The sequence below is a fragment of the Mus caroli genome, unplaced genomic scaffold, assembly GCF_978045245.1.
Source record: "Mus caroli unplaced genomic scaffold, Mus_caroli_1 scaffold_18, whole genome shotgun sequence".
NCBI lineage: Eukaryota > Metazoa > Chordata > Mammalia > Rodentia > Muridae > Mus > Mus caroli.
The window spans coordinates 50,322,522-50,343,028 of NW_028227273.1; positions in this window are offsets into that span (position 1 = coordinate 50,322,522).

Below are 20,507 nucleotides of genomic sequence, written 5' to 3' on the forward strand. Positions count from 1 at the left end.
CAACTCAGTGGGCAGAGTGCTTGCCTACTAGGTAGAAGGCCCTGAAGTCAATCCCTGGTGCTGTAGAAATCTGGTGGGTCTAATCCCAACATTTGGGAGGTAGAGGAATGGGAGTCAGGAGTTCCAGGACAGCCTGGGATAAATGAGAACTTGTCTGGGGGGCCTGGGGCGGGGAGGAGAGTTAGTAGAAGTTAGTGGAAGATGTGAGTTAGTGGAAGAGATGGAGAACCTGGCTCAGGACAGGAAGGAGGTAGGGGACCACAAACACCCTGGGTGTTTGTGCAAAGTCTACAAGGTTTTCCACAAAAGCAGGAAGTGAAGAGCAGCTAATAGCAGCCCTGGCAGTAGTAAAGAAGTCAGAGAAACGTCTTCCAGAATGAACAGCGATAACCTCATGGACATCTCAGGGCCCAGAACTGTCCCGTGTGCAGACACAGCCCTTGTCTGACTTGGTTAGATGTGTTCTTCTATTTAGACCAAGATGCACCGGTTCACATGACTGTCTCTCAGCTCTGGCTAGGAACATGGGATTAAAATGCTGTTTTCTTCACTGCCCACTCTTGGAATGGCAGCAAAATGTGTGCGATTAGGAAACAAATAAACGATTGAGAAAACTGTTGAGCAGAGAGAACGGGAAATGATGGGGGTGAGCGGCAAGCATGGCTTTTGACTCAGTTGGTGAGAACTGAGCAGTCTCTCAATGCCCTGGGGCCTCTATTTTCAGCAAAAGTTTGTAAAACAGGGAGCAGACGAAAGCTTGACACATAAGGAAACTTACTGTTGGCTGAGGGCGTGAGACATCGAAAACAGGACGCCTGTTTCAGAGCAGGTTTCTGAGCTGATGGGGTGTCCAGACACCTAAATTTCTGGGTTTCTTTGGTCCATGTTGGGCAGAGGGATCAGGATATGTGGCAAAAAGAAGTTGAGGGTATATGTATATCTATCTCTTAGGTTTGCTGTGGGAGATAAAATAGAATTAAAATGTTTTACTCTGTGCCAGGCAGGGAGACTACAGCAGTGGACAGAGAAGGGAGAAATCCCTGTCTCGCCTGGTTCTTGGGCTCCAGTGGGCAGAGTAAGGGGCATATGTACAAGCAAATGACCCACAGCACGGTGAGTGGTGATTTGTGATTGAGAGTCCCGGAGCAGCCGGGAGGCATGGTAACAGTGGCCTCATATCCCGGAGCAGCTGGGAGGCATGGTAACAGTGGCCTCGAAGTCAGATAAGTGGAAGAGAGAAATTATTTTGAAGCAGGGGATGGGATGAGCTGTGGCTCCTCCGGGAGAAATAATGGCAGTCAAAGGAAAGGGAAACACAGAGGCTCCAAAGACCTTCCCGGTCTGTGTGTTGCAAGGAAGCCCAGGAGGGTGGAGCCCAGTGACAAGGGAGGAGGAAGTTGGAGATGAGATCAGAGAGCAAGAGAACCTCTATATTGTATAGGCCAAGGGTAGACTTTGGGTTTGCAGGGCCGGACTCTAACCATAGCATATCTCATCATGCTGGTGAGATAAAGTGTGAAAAATCTCTTCACACACTTGCAAGAATTTAGTCAATGTTAGCTGTGGCCATTAAACCTGCTAGCGAGAGGGGAGCCCAGGGTGGCAAATGGGTTCCTGTACCATGTGGGTCACATCTTCTTCTCACACATTGGCTAAGGATAAAACCAAGGGATGTCAGAGTACAAAAACACACTTTTGGAAACCAGCTCATGTCCTTGAATTTAGTCACCAAGGGTCCTGATTTTGAGATGAATTGCTCCATAGGAGGAATGGATGTTGATCGGACCCTTTTCCTTTGTTAGATGCTGAAATAAAAGCTGATAAGAACATTGATGTAGAAAGAAGGTAGGTAGGAAAGCAGTCTTCATTTGCGGTATAACCTAAGTCAAATCCATTCCTCTGGGCAGTGGCTAAGCCTGGCATGAAACAGTGGGAAGAATGACCATCCCAACCCAACAGTGGTCAGTTCAGTGAAAGGCTGGCACAGGGCACTCTGGGATACACTGGAAGATGACCTCATCTGTTTATCCAAAGGGTTCTACCAGGAAGGGACACTTTAAGCAGAAGAGCGGGAGAAGGTATATTATGAGATGAGACTCTTGAGGAGAGGAGAAGGATCATAGCATGTAAAAACCCTGTGACAGGAAAGAAGGCCTGAAGAATAGTAAATAAGCTTGGCTAGGAAGATAGGGCAGAATGGGAAAGTAGACAGTATAAGCATGGCATATGCAGGCTCAGGCTTTTATTCTAAGTTGTGAACGTTTTCTCGTTCTGTCTCTGTCTCTGTCTCTGTCTCTGTCTCTGCCTCTGCCTCTGCCTCTTTCTCTCTCTCTCTCTCTCTCTCTCTCTCTCTCTCTCTCTCTCTCTCCCTCCCTCCCTCTCTCTGTATGTATGCATATCTTTGCTTGGGAACACATGTGTGTAGATCTGAAACTAATGTCAGAAATCATCCTTGATAGTTCTTTTACTACTGTCTTTGGAGCCATAGTGTCTCCAGTAAAACCCAGAGCTCAAACATGGCTAGTCTCAATAGCCAACTTACTCCTGGGATCTCCATTCTCTGCCTTCAGAGACTTGGGGTTACAAGCAGGTCACTGCACTCAGTTGGTAGGTCTGTGGGCTCCGGAATCCAAACTCTCTTTAGCAGTGACACTTACTCAGTAACTCTGGCTGGCTGGGGAGAGCAGTCTGTACTTGGGACCCACTGGGAAGTCTTCACAGCATAGGGTGGTCAGATTGCTACATAGTAAGAATAGAAGCACAGAACGAAACTCTCTCTTGAGTATAACCTTCATCCCTATGTCTTCTTCAAAGTCCTGAGAGCCAGGCATGGCCATGTAAGCCTGAAACCCTAGAGCTTGGCAGGTAAAGCCAGGAGAATGGCCATGAATTTGAGGCCAGTATATATATACTGTGTGTGTGTGTGTGTGTGTGTGTGTGTGTGTATAGTGAGTTTGAGGCCAGCCTGGACTGCCTAACAAGACTCTCAAACAAAACAAAACAAAACAAAACAAAACAAAACAAAACAAAACAAAACAAAACAAAACAAAACAAATAATCTGTGGATAGTAGTCCATCTCTGTAACCCTAGCATGTGGGAGGCAGAGAAAGGAGGACCAGGAGGAGTTCAAGGTCACCTACAACTATTTAGCAAATTGGAGGGGAGCCTGGCTTATATGAGAACCTGTCTCAAACACAAAACAACAAGGAAAGGAAAGGAAAGGAGAGGAGAGGAGAGGAGAGGAGAGGGGAGGGGAGGGGAGGGGAGGGGAGGGGAGGGGAGGGGAGGGGAGGGGAGGGGAGGGGAGGGGAGGGGAGGGGGGGAGGGGAGGGGAGGGGAGGGGAGGGGAGGGGAGGGGAGGGGAGGGGAGGGGAGGAGAGAAAAGAAAAAAAGAAAAAGATGTAGAGAAAGGAAGGAAAGAGAGAGAAAGAGAGAGAGAGAGAGAGAGAGAAGGAAGGAAAGAAAGAAGGAAGGAAGGAAGGAAGGAAGGAAGGAAGGAAGAAGAAAGAAAGAAAGAAAGAAAGAAAGAAAGAAAGAAAGAAAGAAAGAAAGAAAGAAAGAAAGAAAGAAAGGAGAGAGGAATCCAAATCAACAAGAAGAAAAACAAAGCACTCGCCCTCCCCAAACAAACAAGAAACCCACTCCCTGTCTGAGAATTGGATAACCGTATAACATCTCCTCCATTGAAATGGACAAGCTTCTCCTTGGTACCCTGGGTGGCTTGGAGGATGACATGGGATAGTCGTTATTTGAAGTTTTATTTCAGCCCCTTCTTCGGCAGGCAACAAAATGTCTATTTGCAGATCATTGTTCACAGAAAGGTCTCTGGTGAGAGGTGTTCCCTTGAATCAGGTTTCTATTGCACAAGAGCCCTTCCAGGAGAGTGTAAAAGGCAATGATGGTGTGAGATAGGAGAAACCTTGACCTTTACTGCAAGGCTTAGCCCACTGACTGACAAGAAGAATTGAAAATCTCAAAGAGTCTGAGCTGAGTGAATCGTGGCAAGCAACTGTAGGGAGAGGAGATGAGATGAAACTCTTGTTTTGCATCAACACAGGTCCAAGGTTAAATTTGAAGTAGCACATGCCCAAAGTTAATGAGCCTATATGTTAAAACAAACAAACAAACAAACAAAAAGTCAAAATCTTGAGAAGAGAAGATAATTGCTGAGTCTGGTGAGACCTGTTTGGGTACTGTAGGTCGAGTGACATCAGTCGTGGTTACGTGTACTTCACTGTGGATCCTTGTTCCTCTGGCTGTTGTTAACTGGTTGTCTAGTGGGCTGCAATGTACTGCTACTGGGGATATCTGACAGTGTCACAGTCTAGCTTCTTCTCTCCATTTCTCCCACAAGAGAATGGAGATGTTCTGAGTCCTTTAAGTGGCAGAATCCTGAAAGGTTCTGCACATACTTCTACCATTCCATTCACGAAAATCTAATCTTGTTTCTTTTTTTTTAATGGTTGGCCTGGAAGAATTCATTTTATGCAATTGCAGAGGACAAAAATATGGTTCAGAAATAGTAATAATAATAATAGTAATAATAATAATAATAAACAGATGATGAGGGGCTGGGGAGATGGCTCAGTCAGCTTGTTTTGAGAAGCATGAGGGTCCAAGTTCAGTACCTAGAAACTTCTAGATTGTCCTCTGGCCACCACACACATGCACGATAGGCACTTGCACGTACATACAGACATACACATGTATACACACACACAGACACACACACACACAGAGAAAGGGGGGACTACAATGCATGTGTGAAGATGGGAAAATTCATAGCCAAGCTCTACTGAGTCTCATTTGAGTTCTGGTGTTGAACCTAATATCCAGGAGGGGGATGCTGTACTATTCCCCCTTACCATATGCCCCTCAGGTCAAATATTCACATTAAGGTCCCCTTGTCCTTGGAAACTATGCACTTGTCAGAGACACAATCACATAGCAAATTCACCGGGAAATTGTGAGCCATGACTCATGGTTTTGTTTGTTCTGCAATTGTGAAATTTTCAAAAATATTTTAGTAAGATTGAAACCGAAACTTCATGGGGAGCCCTGAAAGCTTCATAGCAGACTGTTCTCCTGAGCTACCCTGCAACTCTAATCATGAGATGATGCCTTGGCCAGGGAGTTACCCTGCTGTGACTCTGATGTGCCAAGGGAACAGAAAATTGCTAGCCAGAATCCCGCTGGGCCTTGTAGGCACCGACTATAGGCACCCATTAGCCTAACTGTAGCTTGTCCATAAAGGAAGACTCTTCTCCCAGATCCTTTTTCAATACTGCCCCACATCCAGAATCTAGCTCTCATAGCCAGGTCTGCATCCATGCCACGCCAAGCATCCAAGCCTTTCCCAGCCAGGCACCATGCTCTTGTTGCAAATCATATTCTCGTAAGAACTTTGATTCTGAAAATGTAGTTGGCCCAAATGCTGCCCCGCTCTGCCTTCCAGGAAGGAGAAGATGACTTTGTGTGACCTTTGCTCACTAGTGTCTCAGCCCTGAGACCTGAGAGCCATTTGATGGAGCTATAAGCATCCAGAGATGTGCCTATGGATTCCCAAATGGACCTAGGAGATCTCTGTCCTCTAACTAGGTTAAATCCAGGAGCCATCTGCTACAGCCTGAGGCCATTTGGGGAGGCTCTGGGACCCAACTCTATTACCTATCCACTGCTACTTTAACTTTTCTGTGTCTTAAGATCTTTCCTTAATGGCCTTCATTCTCTTTGTTTCTTATACTCTTTCTGCCTCTTCCTCCTAAGGGTTCTCTGAGCCTTTAGATTTGATGAAGACATCCCATTTAGGGCTGAGTGTTCAAAGGTCTCTGCATAATGTCTGGTTGTGGGTCTCTATTTTTTTCCCATTTGCTGCAGGAGGATCCAGGCTGCATGGTGAAGATGGTTGAACAATGCACTGATCTATGGGTCAATGGAATGCCATTAAAATTATTTTATTGTTATGATTTTTGTTTAGAATAGTAGTAATTAACTTTACTCTAGGTCTATAGGCTGTCTAGTCTCTGGTATTGGTCACCCAAGCAGTGTCACATATGGGTTCCATCTCATGGGGTGGGCCTTAAGCCAGATAGGTTATTGGTTGGCAACTCCTATAAGCTTTGTGCCACCATTGTCCTGGCTTTCTTGCAGGCAGAACAGCATTGTAGATCAAAGCATTTGTGGCTGAGTTGGTGTTTACGTTTCTATTTGGTAGCTTGCAGAATAGCATTCTGTACCAAAGACACTAGACTGTAGGTGTGATGTTAGCCTGATTTCTTGTATCACTCATGCACCAAGAATGTCACCATTCACAGTGGGCTGGGCTCCCGCACATCAATCATTAATTGGGAGAATAATCTATGGAAGTGCATGTGTGGAGATCTAGGTAGAAGAATGTTCTGAATTGAAGTTCTTTCCAGATAACTCTAGTTTGTAGCAAGTTGACAAAAACCTACCCAGGACACCTTGATATCACAAAAGTCAGAAGGACACTGTAGCACAGTTTCATTGGCAAGACCATGATGTCAGGTGACACCTCCTGAGTGCCTATCATACTAAGGGTCACAGCTCTTAGTGCTTTTATTCAGCTTAGGCCAATGGAATTCCAATGAATTTCTAAAAGTAGCATGATGGTCCATGTTGATTTTCAAACTGACAGCATTAAAAATCACCAAGGAAATGCAGGCATATCTGTGAGAGGCTTTCCAGATTGGGAAATTGGGATGGGAAGATCCACTGGGCATATGAGTAGCACCATTTGTTGGAAGATCTGGGGTCCCAGGCTGAATAAAAAGGAGATGTGAGCTGAGTACCAGCCTTCAGTTCTTTCTGCTGATGTTACACACACTCAGATGCAACATTAGAATGTAACATAATGAAACTAAGTTACAGGTGCCTCTAGCTCTGGTTGTCTGGTTGCCATGACTCTCCCACCCCACCCCTGCCATGATGGACTGTGTTCCCTTGAACTGGGACCCAAATCAAATCTTTCCTTAAGTTGCTTTGGTCAGGTTTTTTTTTTTTTGCCACAGCAATAAGAAGAGTGCCTAATACCACTCACTCTTGTATTTGAGAGAAGATGGATCGAGGTGAGCTGTCTCTGCTTATTTCAGTTGACGCTGACTTGATGTAGCTAGAATTTAAACCAGTTTGGCCTCAAAGCCGGGATGCTTCTCTTTCTGTCCCCTGGATCTCATAATGAGCACTATGACTATTTGTTCCTCAATACTCCGTGCCTGTGCTCTCCAAAATCTACTAAGCTTTAGAAAATATTTTGAAAAGCCCCACCAAGATAGACTGAAGCAACTATACCATACTTTGCTTGAGAATTTCCCCCACGATGGGAAATGAACCCGTCCTCACCAACATCCAGCTCATGATCTCTTGGCTTGCTTTGAGACCACCATATGTGGTGCCACAGAGCAGGGCAGGTGCCTCTGGTTCCCATGGAAGCTGTGACTTCAGAGGCCTCTCTTCTCAGCCCTTCTCCACCCTCTCCCCTCTGCCCAGGAGAAAGGCTGGCCCTGGGGGGATGCTGAGAAACTAGATGCAGGCTTGCCTTTTAAATCAGGAGTCCTTACATCTTCAAGAGGACATTACAAGATAAATAGCTTGTCCATGGCTTCTCACTGAGATGTTGTAAAGGACTCACCCTCTCTTCTTCTTCGAGGATGCAAGGGTGGAGGTGGATGGGGGTGGGTGGGGACGGAGGTGAGGGTGGGGGGACTTTCTCTGGGTTTCTCCCTCTAATGTTACACTCTCCTTCAATAGGAAACAGGAAGGGAGAAATCACAGAAGTCGGAAATTCTAATGCACTTTTTCTCATGTGTCAAAGGCTGAGCAAGCCTCAGTCACTCTCAGAAGATGGTGAGAGATTACAGACCCAGGTGCCAATCTGTATTTGAAGAGAAAGATTTTAAACATCACTGTCAACATGAAAAAGAAAAAAGAAAAAAAAAAAAAAAAAAAAAGGAAAGGAAAGGAAAGGGTTTTGGGCCGGGAAAGCAGAGCAGAACTGTACTTTTCGTTCTTTTGCAGATGATCTCAGTCCTTGATGTCTAGGAAGGGAGAGGACTGGGGAGGGGCAGGGAAGGGGAAACCTCATCTGGGTTAAGGAGTCTTTTAAAATTGTTGATCTTGCCAGATTCCAACTTCTGACAGCAGCTAAAATAGTGTTGTTATTTGCAAGTGGGAAGGGACAATTCCTTAGGTTAAATGCACAGGAAGATCGCAAGGGGCTTTCCTGTCCCTGGGCAGGGGCTTGTAGCTGCAACCCAATGAATCACGATGAGTGGAGGGTGCATTTGGGGGTCCTGAAAGGATGGAAAGACACATTACCTCCCCTCAGAGTCTGCACACTCCCAGTGACTAGCTCAAAGAAAGCTGCCTCTGTGCAACATCCCCCTCTGCTGGATTCTTGTGTGGAACACAGCACCCTATAGCCCCGCTGCTGCCCGGAGAAGCTCAGCTGAGCCTGTCTGTTCATTAACACTCACCTGGGGTTGGCCAAGCTGATATCCCTTGCCAGACCCACTACAGCTTTGCCTGAGATGAACTGTTCTTAATCACTTTACCTAGGAAAGATAAGACACATTTCCCAGCGCTGGGTGGGTGCTGGGTAGCACCTCGAGTTAGAACTTCAAAGGACGAGGAGTCTCTCAGAGAGGGAGAGCTGCTTGCTGAAGGCACACAGCTGTGAAGAAAAGAAGCTAGGCAGGGACCTCCTTCTTCTGCCTCTCTCTTTAGAACTCTCTCTTGCGACAGAGGAATTTATAAATGTTCATGGTAGATGAGTTTAGAGCTTTTGGTCATGGAAATCATAGGACCATGTAGGGAGAAGCTGGCCTTTTAGACAGGTGGTCCTTCTATCAGGCTCTCGTCCTCTGGCTGTGCATATCGGGGAGGAGGTGATATGGCTCTGGTTTCATTGTGGAAACGGAATCAGAGTTGGTCTGGGGTCCTCAATAATTCACAGACCATAGGTCAAGTGACATGAGAATACCTCTATATCCTGATCGGTCCTATGGCCTGAAACCTCTATAAAAGTGGCTGTGTCCACAGTGGTCTGTCCAGTAGAGTTTTCTGCAATGACAAAGTGCCCCTTACCTGTGCTGACCAGCCCACAGCCTTATTAGGCACATGTAACTAACTGGCTCTTGAGGCAGGGATGGTATGTCAGGGGAAGTAGATTGAGTTTTATTTAACTTTAATATAAGTATAATTTCAATTTTGCTTAAATTTAAAGAGTGACAGGGAAAGTTATAGGGACATAGGAACAGAAGAGAATACATCTCTGCCCAGCTGAGAATCAAGAATTCCAACACAGTTAACATTTGCTTCAGGCCTTTCACTCTTCTCAGCTGAAATTCTGCAATTCTCTAGGAATCTCACTAGAATCAGTCTGTCTCTGTCCCTGCCCCTGCCTCTGTCTCTGTCACTCTGTCTCTGTCACTCTTTCTCTCTCTCCCTCTCTCCCTCTCTCCCTCCCCCCTTCCCTCCCTCCCTCCTTTCTGTCTCTTTGGTTCTTTTCGAGGCAGGGTTTCTCTGTGTAGCCCTGGCTGTCATGGAACTTCCTCTGTAGACCAGGCTGGCCTTGAACTCATAGAGATCTGCCTGCCTCTGCCTCCCAAGCGCTGGGATCAGAGGTGTGTACCACTAGGGCCTGGTTACTAGAACCTCTCTTTACAGTTATACATCTCAACCCCCTTGTGCAACATAGTGGCTCCTGGCTTCATTTTATCAAATTGTCACCCCATCCAAAGCATTTCTAGGGTCTCTCTACCTCTCGTTCATCAAAGAAAGCAAGAAAATAAAATGGGGGGGGGCGGAAAGCCTTTTGAGGTATAATGAGAACTTCCAATATGATGTATTTGACTAATGCTAAGGCACTCACGCTGGGGCTTTTCCTTGAGAAGGCTATACCCACGCTTTCTAGTGCATCTTTACTTCTCAAGTGCCTTGCTTCCTTTTAATGCCCGTCTTTTAAAAACTCTGTTAAACATGTCTTAATAAACACCAACCCTGCTTTGTGGGACAATGGACTGTACCAGGAAACTTAGTAAGGTTGAGTGGGTCTGAGACCCCAGCACCCAAGTGCCCACCTGAAACAGTAGGTGCCTCCCTGCTCCCTACTAAATTCCTGATCTGAAACACATGATTCCCCACTCCCAACATAGTCAGGTAGCCCAAAACCGAGTTCTCCATGCTAATGAGGTATCTAGAGGCTCTGAGGGTTTAGCCAAAAAGCTTCCCTTCCCAGACATTCCTTCCTGCAAAAGGTATTTGATCTCTGGTCCACCCTGAGAAGGTGATATGCACCCATTTTCCATGGTGAACAAAGCAATAAACAGTTTGAAGCCAAGGACTGTCTCTTCCATCAAGAACCACTGTGGAGAACATAGAGAAGGCCTCCCACTACCAAGCTGCACCATCTAAGCCTCCTGCAGAAGGCCCCTCTGTTCTCCCAGACAACCACTGCTAAGCTAAGGATAACCACCCATGAGCTAAACCAGAGTTCCCATTCACCTGGCACTGGCCTCATTGTAGTCCTCAGCCCAAGGGCTCCCAAGTCTTTTACCAAGAAGTTTGGGAGCCCCTGGATCTCCCACATCCTAGGCTGCATTTTTCATCCCCTGAGTGGTGTCTTGGCCCTTTGCTTGAGCTCAGCACCCCAACAGCAGAGGCGCAGGATAAATGCAGTCTAGCGTCTCCCTGTTTCACCTCTGCAGCAGCACATTCATACCCCAGTGGTGGGGCAGAATGCAGACCCACACTGCTTCTTACTCGCTCACCCAGAACTTCTTTGCTGGAACAAAGTCAAGGGTCTTGTTTGACTTGTGTCAAAGTCTCTGATATGTTAACAGATCTTTGAAGGCTCCTTTGGGTAGAGCTGAATCTCTCATCCTGCTGCCCACAGACAATGAGCTGTGGGGCATCACAGTTCATCACTGACTGAATGAGCCTTCCCCACTATTCCCTACTATTTCAGAATCAGCAGGGCACTGAGGAGACCCCAGGATAGAGAATGTGGTCATGGAGCAGCAAGCAAAATCCTGGGCTGGGGTTTTGTGCCAGAATAGTCCTGTGGGGCTGGGAAATGCCAGCTTCCTGCTGCTCTGTCCTCACTATGTGATGAACAGGTGGGCTTCTTCCCTATCTTGTCGTTTCTTAGGAGTTCTTCATTATCTTTTCCTCTCTGGAAAACTTATAAGGCAAAACCCACTGCCATGAACTTGGCCTTTAAAAAAATGATAATGTTTTAAAGGAGAAACCTGTTATTTACACTGTATCAGGGACAGCTAAGCTGGGAAGTCAAACTGAGATGACATAACTCTACCCAAAGCAGGTAGACCTGACCAGTTCATCTGCTTGATAGCATCAGAGGCAGGCTCCTATGCATTACGAATGACTTTTTAAAAATGGAATATCTGATGTAGTGCTGACTTGTCCTGGAGAGAGGCAGCCAAACATCGTTTCACCCCAGGTAGAGCATCAAGGATGGACCAGAAGAATGAGTCCATTTAAGTCCAATTTGGCAACCACTGGACATATTTAGAGGAACCTGGGTGAAGGGTTGCTTACAGGAGCATGGCCAATCCCCAAATAGCTATGTCACTTAGACATCACTACCCAGCATGGATACCTCTCTGTAACTATACAGAGTACTTGCTTCAGTGAACTCTTACCCTCATGTTCTTGTCTAGAACCTCCCAGGAGTAGCTGGGGTAGAATTAAATCTAGCTGGACATGTAGGACGGAGTGGCAAAATTCTCAGATGCAGGTCTACTGACCCTCCCCACTGCCTGATTCTTTTAGAGAACATCAGCAGACTGTCATGAGGGTTGCCTATAGGTAATCCCATCAGCTCTGATGTGGAGGGTGACTTCTGACGAGATGCCCTTCAAACAGAATGTTCATACTTCTAGATCTCCACTGTTGCTTGGTTGGGATTAAGAGGCCCAGAGACCTTGGTTAGACTCTGAGACAAGTAATATCTAAATTTCATGTGAGCCTTAGAGTTCCAAGGCCCAGGAGGTTTGGGTAGTGTATCAAGTCTGGGGTCTGTAAGTGCGCATGACACTGTCTGTGGAATCTGGGCCCTGTTGAAGGACGGCACTGAAGTAAAAGTGTGGAGAGATCACTTAGCAACCTTTGCCTGTTTTACATTTTTGCTTAAGGCATCATTTGAAAGCTACCAGGAGGTGTTGGAGATGTGGGACCTGGAGCTGGAATGCAGTAAGGGCTGTTAGCCACCACACTGGCCTGACCATCCTTCCTGACCTCTGGACACTGCCTTCACCTGTAGAGCCATTTGTTTCTTAGCACGAAGCAGTCTGGGGCTTGCTGAAGTGCTGTAGAGAGGGGAAGTTGGGGGATGTACCAAGCAATAAGGCAGAAGTTGAGACAGACAGACTAACTTACAGAGCCCGTGGGAGAGGAACGGTCCCTTTGAAGGATACAAGTACTTTGAAGCTGGGCCTACATCTGTGTAGCACCTTTGTGTGGCCAGCCTCGGCACTCCTTGAAACCTATTGGCTTCACCATAAGGGAAACATGGTCCACCCAAAATAAAGAAGCTAGGAGGCAAAGGACCAACATGGGGGCTACTTAGCCAATGGCTGGCAGCCCTGGGCACATGTGCAATACAGCTACAGCTAATGATTGTGGTCATGAATATGTCCCTTACGACTGTCTGTGATGAAGGCACAGGACCTGAGATATCCTGTCACTCCTACTCCTGTTACTTGGTGCCTCTTTGATGGAGAACACTCCTCCAGTGCTACCCCAGGCCTCGCTTTCCTTGGTCCTCATCTTCCTTGTCCACTCTGCTGCCAGCTCCTGTGTTCATTCTGTTTCCATTTTGCAAAGAGCTTTCTTACAATCATTCCATTTCCCCCATGACTCCTGGCAGACAGGTGAAGCCAATTCCTTGGTTCCTGTTTCTGGGATGCCTAACCTGAGACCCACAGAATACATGACTTTGCCTCTGGATTAACCAAGTAGGAGGGATCTCTTCTTGAAGTTACTCTTTTGATTTTTAGTCCCAACATGTCTTTTCTACAAAGTTGATACTATTTATGCCCACCCACCCCCATTTTGGCTCTAGGAGTTAAGACTTTAATCTCACTCTAGTTTTATCTTAACATTTGCTTATTTGGTGACAGAGGCACAAGTGGTACACAATGTGCAGGAGGCCAGAGGAGAACTCTCCAGAGGCAGTTCTCACCTTCCATCATGGGGATTCTTGGAACAGAACTCAGGTTCCGTCAGACTTGGCAGCAAGCACCCTTACCCACTAAGCCGCCCAGTAGCCCTCCCTCCAGTTTTTATAAGGTCTGCAGTTTAGGATAGTGTGTGCTACATATGGAGGTCTCCAGTTCTTGCAATGGTTCAAACTATGTGAAAGCAACATGGCTTCTGGGTGGTGTCTGTGCGAGGTGTCTACTCTTCCAGAGCCGTCCTGGTCTCTCAAGGCCAACTCCAAGTTTCCTTGTGCCACTTCCGTCAAATAGGCTCTTAATCATGAAGGGGTAAAGCAGACACTAGGATCAGCAGAGGCTTCAATTCCATTGTAAGTTTTTACAGTAACCCATCTTTGTCTGGCCAGGCTGAGGCTTATTGCCAGAATGGCTCACAGAGCTGCTGTAAGTACCCACTTAGTTGTTTTTAAGTAAACATTCATTGGGCACCTACTATTTGGCAAACATTGTCTTACACACTTGTACCCTCATTACCACTTTAAACAGGGCTTGCCTTTAAGTCTGGTTTTGTTTGGGGAGGGCGCTGTGCATCTGGAGAGGGATTACAGGAATCACAGTCCTCTCTTTCCCCCTCTTGACTCTTCAGAATTTATTTCCCAGGAGAGAATGTTCCGTTGTTTGATTTTGCGATTTATGATGATGGAAGACCCTCCTTTCTTCTTCTATTTAATGCTTGCCAAGGAGGTGTGTTCCGTGGAAGGTAGACAGGAGGTTGGAATGAGAGTCTGTGGTGAGGGGAGCTTAACGGGGGAAGGGACAGCCACATTAATAAACTGAGATCATAGAGGAACCAGGGGTAGGGGCTGGGCCTTTGTTGGAAAGATATTAATAGGGGTAATGCTTGCATTCTTAGCTGGAGAAACCATTTGATCTCCTGAGCATAGCTCTGGTGTCTCTCATGAAATGTATTACATGTAAACGCCTCTCCACTCATAAAGTCATTTGTCACATCCAGGACTTGGACGTTTCTACAAAGTCCAGAGCCTTGAAAAGCAAGACAGGATTGGCTGGGCCATCACAGCTGAACCAAGACGGAATGTGCTTGGAAAGGCTCTGCAGGAGCCTCCACAGTCAGGTGAATGAGGACGCGTTGGTGTGAGCTCCAGCTACATGGTTTGGGGGGGGGGCGGGGCAGAGGACTAGGGGAGCAATTAACCTTTCTCTGGGGAAATGACTCTGGGGACCTCGGGGGGGTCACGTTTCAGGCAGTTAAATGGAAGTGTGAAGACTTGAATTTGAGTCCTAGCACCCACTTAAAAAGTCAAAAGGTGGTGTGTGCCTGTCATCCCAGTTCTGGGGAGATAGAAACACAAAGATCCCTGGGGACCATTCTAGCTGAATTAGTGAGCTCCAACCAGGTTCAGTGAGAGACTCTTCGTCAAAAATTAAGGTGGTGAGCAATTGAAGCAGGCACTTCCCTTCATCTTCTGGCCTCTATATTCATACTCACGCACACACATATGCACACATGCATATTGCACACCCATAAATAAGGTTACTATGATGTGCTGGGCCGAGGAAAGCACTTTTGAGTCTATTTGCTCATCAGAGTTTGATGGTGATCCTTAGAAGATATATGGTAAAAACATATCTCCCCTCATGGGGTTAAAGTTCCAAACAGCTGAGCTGCTTTTGAGTCAGATTCTAAGCATGAACCATAGATTTCAGGAACACCAGGTGAAATGTCCCCAAAATTCCTTGTGAGAGAAAACTCCCACTGGCACCAACAGTTGTTATTTATCAAGTTAAAGGGAAATGGGGTAGAAAAAGGAAAAGCAGTCTAGAGGCTATGTAGGTTTCATCTGTCCATGCGAGGATCACTAGCATCAAAGTCATGGTCCCTCTTTCAGTCTGTAATGCCTGTGTTGTCCTGTATAAGGACAATAAAGAGAATGTTGGCTGATACACATTGTGTAAGGTGATGGGGGGGACGGGACTGGTCATTTGTTAAGGTGCTGGGCAAGGCAGATGGTAGGGTTGATGGTCAGAGAGAAAGATGGGAAGATGCAGACAGAGAGCTCTCTCATCCATCTGGTCCCCACAACTAACTGACTAGCTGAAATAGGAGAAGTAGACAAGAGAGAAGAAAGAGTAAAGACTGGGATTGGAAGCAGGGAGTCAGTTCTTGTAGGGCGATGGATGGTAAGTGGTACCCTCCTTGAGGTCATAGTACTGAGAGAATGCCTGCTCTGTTCAGAGGTCCTAGAGACCATTTTAGACTGTGTGAAGTGCTCAGCAGATGTCTTAGCCACTGTTTTATTGCTGTAGAGAGACACTACAACCAAGGCACCTCTTACAGAAGAAAACATGTAATTGGGGGCTTGCTTTCATTATCATTATGGTAGGGAGCATGGCTGCAGGAAAGTACTGAGAGCTACAACCTGATCCAGAGGCAGCAGATAGAGCAAGGAAACTGGGCTGATATCAGCTTTTAAAACCTTAAAGCACCCTCAGTGACATAATTCCTCCAACAAGGCCACCCCTCCTAATCCTTCTTAAAAAGCATCGCTCCCTGATGCCTAAGCATTCAAATATATGGGCCTATGGGGGGGGGCATTTTGTTCAAACCACCACATTCCATTCTTTGGTCCACATAGGCATGTAACCATATTCTAATGAAAATTGCATTTGGTCCAACTTCAAAAGTCCCATAGCCTATCAGTCTAGACACTGATTAAAAGTTCAAGATCTCTTCTGAGATTCATGGCAATCTCTTAAATATAATCCCCAATAAAATAAAAAAAAATTACAGTAGATCACATACTTCCAACATACAATGGCACAAAATATATATTACCATTCCAAAAAGGGGGAGGAAAGAGGCATGGTGAAGAAATACTGGACCAAAGCAAGACCAAACTCTGCATCTCCTCGTCTGATGTCAAAGTACTCTTCAGATCTCCAGCTCCTTTCATGGTTGTTTACCACAACAAACTTCTTTCTCTTGGGTTGGTTCCACCCCATGTTTCCCATACCTAATCTCAGCGGATTTCCTTTAGGCATGGAGGGAGAGTTCAAGCGTCCCTTTTCTATCTTTGACTTCAAACCAGAACCATGTGGCCAAACTGGTGCTTGATGGGGCTGGAATTGGCCCCCTTGTTTGTATTCAAACCACCACAATTGAAAATAACCACCTTCTTCCTCAATACCACTCTCCAAAAAGATGCAGTCATCATTTATCCACATGTATAAATGAGCCTGCTGGATCCACAGGACTCTCTGTGCCTTGTGGATCAAGCAAAAGGCAAGACCCAGTGTTTGTGCACTGGGAATATATGTAAAATATGTGGATGAGCTCTGGTCATAAAGCAACACTGTGGTGGTGAATTAGACATGTCTGCAACAGGTTCACATTTTTTATTGTTTATTTTATTTATTTACATTTCAAATGTTGTCCTCCTTCCTAGTTTCACCTCCCCTTCGCCCCTATGAGGGTGCTCCCCCATTCCTGCCTCACCACTCTAGAATTCCCTTACACTGGAATATTAAGCCTCCACAGGACCAAGGGCCTCTCCTCCCATTGATACTAGATATTTTTAAACACTGGGTGCTCTGTTGGTGTCCCTGTATGGGGGAAGTTATGGAACCTTAAGGAGGTGGAGTCTTGCTAGAGGAAGTAAGTCACTTGGGGATGGCAGGAGTTGGGGGTAGTGGGTGGTGGGGTATGTATGTGTCTTTGACCTACTTTCAGTCTAATCTCTTTGCTTCATATTTGTGGTTAAAGCTTATGGGCATCTCATCTCGCTCTTGCTCCTGCCTTGTCCATCACTAAGTATGTTCCTGTAGACCCATAATCCCTTGATCCATAGGCATTTTTGGTCATGGTGCTGTATCATAACAGCAGGAAGTCAACTAACACAAACACAAGTTTAAAGTTATATTTTACTAGGACCTTTGCATCCAAATGAAATCAGAGCTGTTAGGAGGATCCCCTGCCCATCTACCAAGTTGGGGCTCATGGCAGTGCTCACTGGGATAGAGGAGGGCAGAATTCTCACTGCCCCAGTTTTATCAACCTTCACATTGATTTTCCTCCATAAATTGATTATGCCTTGTTAATCAATCCATCTCCTAGAAAAAGATTCATGAAATTTTATTTGCAACTTTGAAATAAACATATATGACTTTCTACTATGAGGTGTGCATGTGTGTGTGTGTGTGTGTGTGTGTGTATGATATATATGGCTTTATTGAAATGGCTTACAGACTGTGATTCAGCTAGTCCAACAATGGCTGTCTATCAAAGGTCCAAGAATTCAGCAGTTGTTCAATTAAAGCTGGATGTCTCAGCTGGTCTTGACTCTAACATCAGTGAAGTAATGAAATTGTCATCAAGAGTGTGTGTGAGCCTGTGAAGGCCAGAGGACAGCCTCTGGTGTCATTCCTCAGGAACTGACCACCTTTGTCTTGAGACTGTCTCTCACAGGCCAGGGACTTTACCAAGTGCCCTAGGCTAGCTGGCCAGTAAGCCCCAGAGACTTACCTTGTCTCTACTTCCCATCTTGCCATTGTATCTGGTTTGTTTTGTTTTTATGTAGATTCTGGGGATTGAAATCATGACCTGATATTTGCGAGGCAAGCACTTTATGAAAGTGGGATATGCCTTATAAATGTGACAAATAATTGTGTTAGAGGAGGTCATGAGGGTGGGGCCCTTGCAATGACATACTGACCTTGCAAGAAGAGACAGCTCCCTTTCTCCTACCTACCATGTAAGAACCTGGAGAGAAGGTGACTGTTGACCAACCATGAAGAAGGTCTTCACTAGTGATCCAGAAGCTCTAGAACTGTGAGAAAATATGGTTCTGTTACTCCAGCTTCCCAGACTGTTGTACCATGCTACAGCAATCCAAGTTGGCTAAGGCTTTATACCCTTGGGGAATTTAGAAGATGAGAGCTAGAGGGACAAAAAGACAATGGAGATACATATGTAGGAAAACCTAACAACAGAAATGTAAATAAGCATTGGATAATCATATAACAGAATGCTATGCATCAGTGAAAAGGAATAAAATCTCCCATGCTACTGACATAAACAAATGCTCTAATTTCTAGAGTAATGTGCGCAATATAAACCCATTCAGAATAACAGACAGCTTAATGGCTTATCATTACGAATCTATATATGTTTACACATACCTATTAAAGTTAGGAAGACAATAGCAAGGTTTAGAAAAAGTAATAAAATACAGGAGAAGGGGTTACCTTGAGGAAAGGGTGAAGAAAATAAGATGTGTGAGGATACACAGGTTCACGCTGCATAGGGGCTGTGAGCTAGCCTTGGTGATAGGGCCGTGGTTTTGTTCTGTTACATTTTATACCATCTGTATAGTGTTGTGTATACTATTATGTGTGTATATAAAACATTTTATCATTAGAAAAACAATTTAAGCAAGAAAGAAAACATAATAAAAGCATAGGTCTTGGAGGATGGCCAAGCTGGGCTTTGCTCCAGACTACGCTGCTTGCTGTATGAACAATGTTCTTCCCTTTGAGACTCATGGAACCCAGAGAATGGGAGTCTTAAGGCAAGCCTGGGAGCTGTGCAGTGGACCCTATACATAGCAGGTGTGTGGGATATGGAGGTTATCAAAGGCAGCCCAGGGAGCTGTTCAGTGCTTCAAAGTGTCTTTAGAGATTCCCAGGTGTGAAGTGTTTCCAGTCACAGTCTGGCGCAGGCTGTCTCGTCTTTGGAGGCTAGAACTCTTGGAGGCAAAAGCAAACAATGAACCAAAGAGGCAATGTGAAGGTGGATACCCACACCTGGAAGGAGAGGAGAAGGTGGGAAGATCAGAAATCCAAGGACTTTGGCCACATGGTGAGGGTCAGGTTAGCTCTGTCTGTCTTTCTGTCTCTGTGTCTGTGTGTATCTGTCTCTATCTCTCTTTCTGTGTCTGTTTCTGTCTCAGTCTCTCTCATAACACATGCATACATAATGCACGTACGTGAGATCAAACCAAGTAAACAAATAATTAATGAAAGGAGGGACTTACAAGCTATTAGTCTTGGTGGAGACTCGCCGCACGATGATGAAGAGGACTTGAAACAACTCAGAGAACAAGCCCTACCTGATGGACATCTAGGGAGGTCCACACCACTTTGAAGTGTTGTAAATTTTTGCAAATAACTGGTTCAAAATTAGACAATAGGGAAAACCAGGGACACCTAAGATTCTGTTTGCTTGTTTGTTTATTTTTTAATTTGTGTAATTGAATTAGAAATTAACAAAGCGATCTTGGAAGATGGCTCAGTGGTTAAAGTGCTTGGATTAAGGTTTAGATACTAGGGCTTAGACAGATGCTGAGCACTGTGACATATGTCTGTAATCCATACTGAGTGTATGAAAACAGACCCTGGGGCTTTGCTGTCCAGAATGGCGACTTCAATAAGAGACTTATTCTCTTGAGAAGAGGTTTCACATTGAACCTGGAGCTAGGCTGGAAGCCAGTAAAACTGGGTAAGTCTTCTCTCTAGACCTACCTCTAAGTGCTGGAGTTACAGGCACACACATGATATCACCCGGCGTTTCATATGGGTTCTGGGGATTTGAACTCAGGTTCTCAAGCTTGTACCGAAAGCATCCTTACCCACTGAGTCTCCCAGCTGCCATCTTGATTTCTGTGACAAAGGCTCTTGCTGAGATTGGGAGTTTACCAATCAGGCTAGGCTTGCAGCCTCAAACCTCAGGGACCTCTTGTTTCTGCATTTTTTTTTTCATGCTGGGGTTAGAAGTGCCTGATGCCATATTTAGCTTTTAAAAGTATTTTTTTTTAATTTTTTTTTTTGTATATCTTTGTGCCTACAAGACTTTATGTGGAACATGTGTGTGCAGGTGCACAAGGAGTCCGGAGGGTATTTGATCCCCTGATTGGGGTCACAGCCAGTGGTGAATCATCCAGTGTGGGTGATGGGAATGGAACCTGGATGCTCTGCAAGAGCAATAACCATGCAGACACCACTCCAGTACCACGCTCGACTTGTGATGTAGGGCCAGGGGAGGACCTGGTGGATCTTGACGATGGGATGGAGTTCTGCAAGGGAGGTGTGGGGAAGGACATGTTTAGGAACATCACTAGGGCATGCCTGTCCTGCATCCTGTTACGTGCAGAGTCAGGTGAAGGACCACTGGCCCTCTAAACACAGAGCTCTGCGGCGCTCTATGGAGGTGAGAGGTGATGGGGTTAGGGGTGGTGAAGATTTGAGAGTGGGGATGTAACACGGATGGGAGTGGCTTGAAGCCTCACAGA